Source organism: Schistocerca americana, unplaced genomic scaffold (assembly GCF_021461395.2).
Source record: "Schistocerca americana isolate TAMUIC-IGC-003095 unplaced genomic scaffold, iqSchAmer2.1 HiC_scaffold_51, whole genome shotgun sequence".
Lineage (NCBI taxonomy): Eukaryota > Metazoa > Arthropoda > Insecta > Orthoptera > Acrididae > Schistocerca > Schistocerca americana.
This window is the reverse complement of record NW_025726247.1, coordinates 2,539,642-2,548,156: the sequence shown is the minus strand read 5'-3', so window position 1 is coordinate 2,548,156 and position 8,515 is coordinate 2,539,642.

Here is an 8,515-nt window from a genome sequence, read left to right as displayed (position 1 = left end):
AAGAGTCAGTTTTCTCGTACTAAAGTCGGCATTTTGCCTTTTGTATTTAATTCCGATGCAATTTCTGTGTTTCATCGTCAATAAGAAGGTCAGAGGGATACAGTAAACCTGAAATGAGACATCGTAATGTGTAACTAGTGTCACAGGAATGGTTCAAAACATAGACAGTAAGAAGAGTCAGTTTTCTTGTACTTAGGTCGGCATTGTGCCTTTTCTATTTAATTCCGATGCAATTTCTGTGTTTCGTCGCCAATAAGAAGGTCCAAGGGATGCAGTAAACCTGAAGTGAAGCATCGGAATCTAAAACCGGTCTCACAGGTATGTTTCAAATCATAGACAGTAAGAAGAACCAGTCTTCTTCTACTTGAGTCGGCATTGTGCCTTTTGTAATTAATTCCGATGCAATTTCTGTGTTTCACCGTCAATACGAAGGTCAGAGAGATACAGTAAACCTGAAGTAAAACATCGTAATGCGTAACTAGTGTCACAGGAATGGTTAAAATCATAGACAGTAAGACGAGTCAGTTTTCTTGTACCTAAGGCGGCATTGTGCCTTTTCTATTTAATTCCGATGAATTTTCTGTATTTCATCGTCGATAAGAAGGTCCAAGGCATACAGTAAACATATAGTGAAGCATCGGAATCTAAAACTGGTCTCACAGGAAATGTTGAAATCATAGTCAGTAGGAAGAGTCAGTCCTCATGTACTTAAGTCGGCTTTGTGCCTTTTGTATTTAATTCTAATGCAATTTCTGTGTTTCATCGTCAATAAGAAGGTCCAAGGGATACAGTAAACGTATAGTGAAGCATCGGAATGGAATATTAGTCTCACAAAGGAAATGTTCAAAACATAGTCAGTAAGAAGAGTCAGTCTTCTTGTACTTAAGTCGGCATTGTGCGTTTTGTATTTAATTCCGATGCAATTTCTGTGTTTCATCGTCAATAAGAAGGTCCAAGGGATACAGTAAACATATAGTGAAGCATCGGAATCAAAAACTGGTCTCACAGGAAATGTTCAAAAGATAGTCAGTAAGAAGAGTCAGTCTTCTTGTACTTAAGTCGGCATTGTGCCTTTTGTATTTAATTCCGATACAAATTCTGTGTTTCGTCGTCAATAAGAATTGCCAAGGGATACAGTAAACCTGAAGTGAAGCATCGGAATCTAAAACCGGTCTCACAGGAATTGTTCAAAACATAGACAGTAAGAAGAGCCAGTCTTCTTCTACTTCAGTCGGCATTGTGCCTTTTGTATTTAATTCCGATGCAATTTCTGTGTTTCATCGTCAATACGAAGGTCAGAGAGATACAGTATACCTGAAGTGAAGCATCGGAATCTATAACTAGTGTCACAGGAATGGTTTTAAACATAGACAGTAGGAAGAGTCAGTCTTCTTGTACTTAAGTCGGCATTGAGCCTTTTGTATTTAATTCCGAAGCCAATTCTGTGTTTCATGGTCAATAAGAAGGTCAGAGGGTTACAGTAAACCTGAAGTGAAGCATCGGAATCTATAACTAGTGTCACAGGAATGGTTCTAAACATAGACAGTAGAAAGAGCAGTTCTCTTGTACTTAATTCGGTATTGTTCTTTTGTATTTGATTCCGATGCAATTTCTGTGTTTCATCGTCAATAAGAAGGTCAGAGAGATACAGTAAACCTGAAGTGAATCATCGGAATCTATAACTAGTGTCACAGGAATCTTTCTAAACATAGACAGTAAGAAGAGCCAGTCTTCTTGTACTTGAGTCGGCATTGTGCCTTTTGTATTTAATTCCGATGCAATTTCTGTGTTTCATCGTCAATACGACGGTCAGAGAGATACAGTAAACCTGAAGTGAAGCATCGGAATCTATAACTAGTGTCACAGGAATCTTTCTAAACATAGACAGTAAGAAGAGCCAGTCTTCTTGTACTTGAGTCGGCATTGTGCCTATGTGATTAATACCTATGGAATTTCTGTGTTTCATCGTCAATAAGAAGGTCAGAGGGATACAGTAAACCTGAAGTGAAGCATCGGAATCTATAACTAGTGTCAAAGGAATGGTTCAAAACATAGACAGTAGGAAGAGCCAGTCTTCTTGTACTTGAAATGGCATTGTGCCTTTTGTATTTAACTCCGATGCAATTTCTGTGTTTCATCGTCAATAAGAAGGTCAGAGGGATACAGTAAACCTGAAGTGAAGCATCGGAATCTATAACTAGTGTCACAGGAATGGTTCAAAACATAGTCAGTAAGAAGAGTCAGTCTTCTTGTACTTAAGTCGGCATTGTGCCTTTTGTATTTAATTCCGATGCCATTTCTGTGTTTCATCGTCAATAAGAAGGTCAGAGAGATACAGTAAACCTGAAGCTAAGCATCGGAATCTATAACTAGTGTCACAGGAATGGTTCAAAACATAGACAGTAAGAAGAGTCAGTTTTCTTGTACCTAATTCGGTATTGTGCCTTTTGTATTTCATTGCGATGTAATGTCTGTGTTTCACCGTCAATAAGAAGGTCAGAGCGATACAGTAAACCTCAAGTGAAGCATCGGAATTGGTAACTAATGTCACAGGAATGGTTCAAAACACAGACAGTATGAAGAGTTTGATTTCTTGTACTTAAGTCGGCATTGTGCTTTTTGTATTTATTTCCGATGCAATTTCTGTGTTTCATCGTCAATAAGAAGGTCAGAAGGATACAGTAAACCTGAAGTGAAGCATCGAAATCCATAACTAGTGTCACAGGAATGGTTCAAACAAAGACAGTGAGAAGAGTCAGTTTTCTCGTACTAAAGTCGGCATTTTGCCTTTTGTATTTAATTCCGATGCAATTTCTGTGTTTCATCGTCAATACGAAGGTCAGAGAGATACAGTAAACCTGAAGTAAAACATCGTAATGTGTAACTAGTGTCACAGGAATGGTTAAAATCATAGACAGTAAGAAGAGTCAGTTTTCTTGTACTTAAGTCGGCATTGTGCCTTTTCTATTTAATTCCGATGAATTTTCTGTATTTCATCGTCGATTAGAATGTCCAAGGCATACAGTAAACATATAGTGAAACATCGGAATCTAAAACTGGTCTCACAGGAAATGTTGATATCATAGTCAGTAGGAAGAGTCATTCCTCATGTACTTAAGTCGGCTTTGTGCTTTTGTATTTAATTCTAATGCAATTTCTGTGTTTCATCGTCAATAAGAAGGTCCAAGGGATACAGTAAACATATAGTGAAGCATCGGAATCTAAAATTAGTCTCACAAAGGAAATGTCAAAACATAGTCAGTAAGAAGAGTCAGTCTTCTTGTACTCAAGTCGGCATTGTGCGTTTTGTATTTAATTCCGATGCAATTTCTGTGTTTCATCGTCAATAAGAAGGTCCAAGGGATACAGTAACCCTGAAGTGAAGCATCGGAATCTATAACTAGTGTCACAGGAATGGTTCAAATCGTAGACAGTAAGAAGAGTCAGTTTTCTTGTACTTAAATCGGCATTGTGCGTTTTGTATTTAATTCCGATGCAATTTCTGTGTTTCATCGTCAATAAGAAGGTCCAAGGGATACAGTAAACATATAGTGAAGCATCGGAATCTAAAACTGGTCTCACAGGAAATGTTCAAAAGATAGTCAGTAAGAAGATTCAGTCTTCTTGTACTTCAGTCGGCATTGTGCCTTTTGTATTATATTCCGATACAAATTCTGTGTTTCGTCGTCAATAAGAAGGGCCAAGGGATACAGTAAACCTGAAGTAAAGCATCGGAATCTAAAACCGGTCTCACAGGAATTGTTCAAAACATAGACAGTAAGAAGAGCCAGTCTTCTTCTACTTGAGTCGGCATTGTGCCTTTTGTATTTAATTCCGATGCAATTTCTGTGTTTCATCGTCAATACGAAGGTCAGAGAGATACAGTATACCTGAAGTGAAGCATCGGAATCTATAACTAGTGTCACAGGAATGGTTTTAAACATAGACAGTAGGAAGAGTCAGTCTTCTTGTACTTAAGTCGGCATTGAGCCTTTTGTATTTAATTCCGAAGCAAATTCTGTGTTTCATGGTCAATAAGAAGGTCAGAGGGTTACAGTAAACCTGAAGTGAAGCATCGGAATCTATAACTAGTGTCACAGGAATGGTTCTAAACATTGACAGTAGAAAGAGCAGTTCTCTCGTACTTAATTCGGTATTGTGCTTTTGTATTTGATTCCGATGCAATTTCTGTGTTTCATCGTCAATAAGAAGGTCAGAGAGATACAGTGAACCTGAAGTGAATCATCGGAATCTATAACTAGTGTCACAGGAATCTTTCTAAACATAGACAGTAAGAAGAGCCAGTCTTCTTGTACTTGAGTCGGCATTGTGCCTATGTGATTAATACCTATGGAATTTCTGTGTTTCATCATCAATAAGAAGGTCAGAGGGATACAGTAAACCCGAAGTGAAGCATCGGAATCTATAACTAGTGTCAAAGGAATGGTTCAAAACATAGACAGTAGGAAGAGCCAGTCTTCTTATACATGAAATGGCATTGTGCCTTTTGTATTTAACTCCGATGCAATTTCTGTGTTTTATCGTCAATAAGAAGGTCAGAGGGATACAGTAAACCTGAAGTGAAACATCGGAATCTATAACTAGTGTCACAGGAATGGTTCAAAACATAGTCAGTAAGAAGAGTCAGTCTTCTTGTACTTAAGTCGGCATTGTGCCTTTTGTACTTAATTCCGATGCCATTTCTGTGTTTCACCGTCAATAAGAAGGTCAGAGCGATACAGTAAACCTGAAGTGAAGCATCGGAATCGGTAACTAATGTCACAGGAATGGTTCAAAACACAGACAGTACGAAGAGTTAGATTTCTTGTACTGAAGTCGGCATTTTGCTTTTTGTGTTTATTTCCGATGCAATTTCTGTGTTTCATCGTCAATACGAAGGTCAGAGAGATACAGTAAACCTGAAGTAAAACATCGTAATGTGTAACTAGTGTCACAGGAATGGTTCAAAACATAGTCAGTAAGAAGAGTCAGTCTTCTTGTACTCAAGTCGGCATTGTGCGTTTTGTATTTAATTCCGTTGCCATTTCTGTGTTTCATCGTCAATAAGAAGGTCCAAGGGATACAGTAAACATATAGTGAAGCATCGAAATCTAAAACTGGTCTCACAGGAAATGTTCAAAAGATAGTCAGTAAGAAGAGTCAGTCTTCTTGTACTTAAGTCGGCATTGTGCCTTTTGTATTCAATTCCGATACACATTCTGTGTTTCGTCGTCAAAAGAAGGGCCAAGGGATACAGTAAACCTGAAGAGAAGCATCGGGATCTAAAACCGGTCTCACAGGAATTGTTAAAAACATAGACAGTAAGAAGAGCCAGTCTTCTTCTACTTGAGTCGGCATTGTGCCTTTTGTATTTAATTCCGATGCAATTTCTGTGTTTCATCGTCAATACGAATTTCAGAGAGATACAGTATACCTGAAGTGAAGCATCGGAATCTATAACTAGTGTCACTGGAATGGTTTTAAACATAGACAGTGGGAAGAGTCAGTCTTCTTGTACTTAAGTCGGCATTGAGATTTTTGTATTAAATTCCGAAGCAAATTCTGTGTTTCATGGTCAATAAGAAGGTCAGAGGGTTACAGTAAACCTGAAGTGAAGCATCGGAATCTATAACTAGTGTCACAGGAATGGTTCTAAACATAGACAGTAGAAAGAGTAGTTCTCTTGTACTTAATTCGGTATTGTGCTTTTGTATTTGATTCCGATGCAATTTCTGTGTTTCATCGTCAATAAGAAGGTCAGAGAGATACAGTAAACCTGAAGTGAATAATCGGAATCTATAACAAGTGTCATGGGAATGCTTCAAAGCATAGACAGTAAGAAGAGTCAGTTTCCTTGTACTTAAGTCGGCATTGTGCCTTTTCTATTTACTTCCGATGCAGTTTCTGTGTTTCATCGTCAATAAGAAGGTCAGAGAGATACAGTAAACCTGAAGTGAAGCATCGGAATCTATAACTGGTGTCACAGGAATCTTTCTAAACATAGACAGTAAGAAGTGCCAGTCTTCTTGTACTTGAGTCGGCATTGTGCTTATGTGTTTAATACCTATGGAATTTCTGTGTTTCATCGTCAATAAGAAGGTCAGAGGCATACAGTAAACCTGAAGTGAAGCATCGGAATCTATAACTAGTGTCAAAGGAATGGTTCAAAACATAGACAGTAGGGAGAGCCAGGCTTCTTGTACTTGAAATGGCATTGTGCCTTTTGTATTTAACTCCGATGCAATTTCTGTGTTTCATCGTCAGTAAGAAGGTCAGAGGGAAACAGTAAACCTGAAGTGAAGCATCGGAACCTATAACTAGTGTCACAGGAATGGTTCAAAACATAGTCAGTAAGAAGAGTCAGTCTTCTTGTACTTAAGTCAGCATTGTGCCTTTTGTATTTAATTATGATGCCATTTCTGTGTTTCATCGTCAATAAGAAGGTCAGAGAGATACAGTAAACCTGAAGCTAAGCATCGGAATCTATAACTAGTGTCACAAGAATGGTTCAAAACATAGACAGTAAGAGGAGTCAGTTTTCTTGTATTTAATTCGGCATTGTGCCTTTTGTATTTCATTGCGATGCAATTTCTGTGTTTCACCGTCAATAAGAAGTTTAGAGCGATACAGTAAACCTGAAGTGAAGCATCGGAATCGGTTACTAATGTCACAGGAATGGTTCAAAACACAGACAGTATGAAGAGTTAGATTTCTTGTACTTAAGTCGGCATTGTGCTTTTTGTATTTATTTCCGATGCAAGTTCTGTTTTTCATCGTCAATAAGAAGGTCAGAGTGATACAGTAAACCTGAAGTGAAGCATCGGAATCTATAACTAGTGTCACAGGAATGGTTCAAAACATAGTCAGTAGGAAGAGTCACTCTTCTTGTACTTAAGTCGACATTGTGCCTTTTGTATTTCATTCCGATGCCATTTCTGTGTTACATCGTCAATAAGAAGGTCAGAGAGATACAGTAAACCTGATGTGAAGTATCGGAATCTATAACTAGTGTCACAGGAAAGGTTCAAAACATAGACAGTAAGAAGAGTCAGTTATCTTGTACTTAATTCGGCATTGTGCCTTTTGTATTTCATTGCGATGCAATTTCTGTGTTTCATCGTCAATAAGGTCAGAGCGATACAGCAAACCTGAAGTGAAGCATCGGAATCGATAACTAATGTCACAGGAATGGTTCAAAACACAGACAGTGTGAAGAGTTAGATTTCTTGTACTTAAGTCGGCATTGTGCTTTTTGTAATTATTTCCGATGCAATTTCTGTGTTTCATTGTCAATAAGAAGGTCAGAGAAATACAGTAAACCTGAAGAGAAGCATCGAAATCCATAACTAGTGTCACAGGAATGGTTCAAAACATAGTCAGTAAGAAGAGTCAGTCTTCTTGTACTCAAGTCGGCATTGTGCGTTTTGTATTTAATTCCGATGCCATTTCTGTGTTTCATCGTCAATAAGAAGGTCCAAGGGATACAGTAAACATATTGTGAAGCATCGGAATCTAAAACTGGTCTCACAGGAAATGTTCAAAGGATAGTCAGTAAGAAGAGTCAGTCTTCTTGTACTTAAGTCGGCATTGTGCCTTTTGTATTTAATTCCGATACAAATTCTGTGTTTCGTCGTCAAAAGAAGGGCCAAGGGATACAGTAAACCTAAAGTGAAGCATCGGAATCTAAAACCGGTCCCACAGGAATTGTTCAAAACATAGACAGTAAGAAGAGCCAGTCTTCTTCTACTTGAGTCGGCACTGTGCCTTTTGTATTTAATTCCGATGCAATTTCTGTGTTTCATCGTCAATACGAATTTCAGAGAGATACAGTATACCTGAAGTGAAGCATCGGAATCTATAACTAGTGTCACTGGAATGGTTTTAAACATAGACAGTAGGAAGAGTCAGTCTTCTTGTACTTAAGTCGGCATTGAGATTTTTTTTTTAAATTCCGAAGCAAATTCTGTGTTTCATGGTCAATAAGAAGGTCAGAGGGTTACAGTAAACCTGAAGTGAAGCATCGGAATCTATAACTAGTGTCACATGAATGGTTCTAAACATAGACAGTAGAAAGAGTAGTTCTCTTGTACTTAATTCGGTATTGTGCTTTTGTATTTGATTCCCATGCAATTTCTGTGTTTCATCGTCAATAAGAAGGTCAGAGAGATACAGTAAACCTGAAGTGAATCATCTGAATCTATAACTAGTGTAATGGGAATGCTTCAAAGCATAGACAGTAAGAAGAGTCAGTTTTCTTGTACTTAAGTCGGCATTGTGAATTTTCTATTTACTTCCGATGCAGTTTCTGTGTTTCATCGTCAATAAGAAGGTCAGGGAGATACAGTAAACCTGAAGTGAAGCATCGTAATCTATAACTAGTGTCACAGGAATCTTTCTAAACATAGCCAGTAAGAAGAGCCAGTCTATTTGTACTTGAGTCGGCATTGAGCCTATATGTTTAATACCTATGGAATTTCTGTGTTTCATCGTCAATAAGAAGGTCAGAGGGATACAG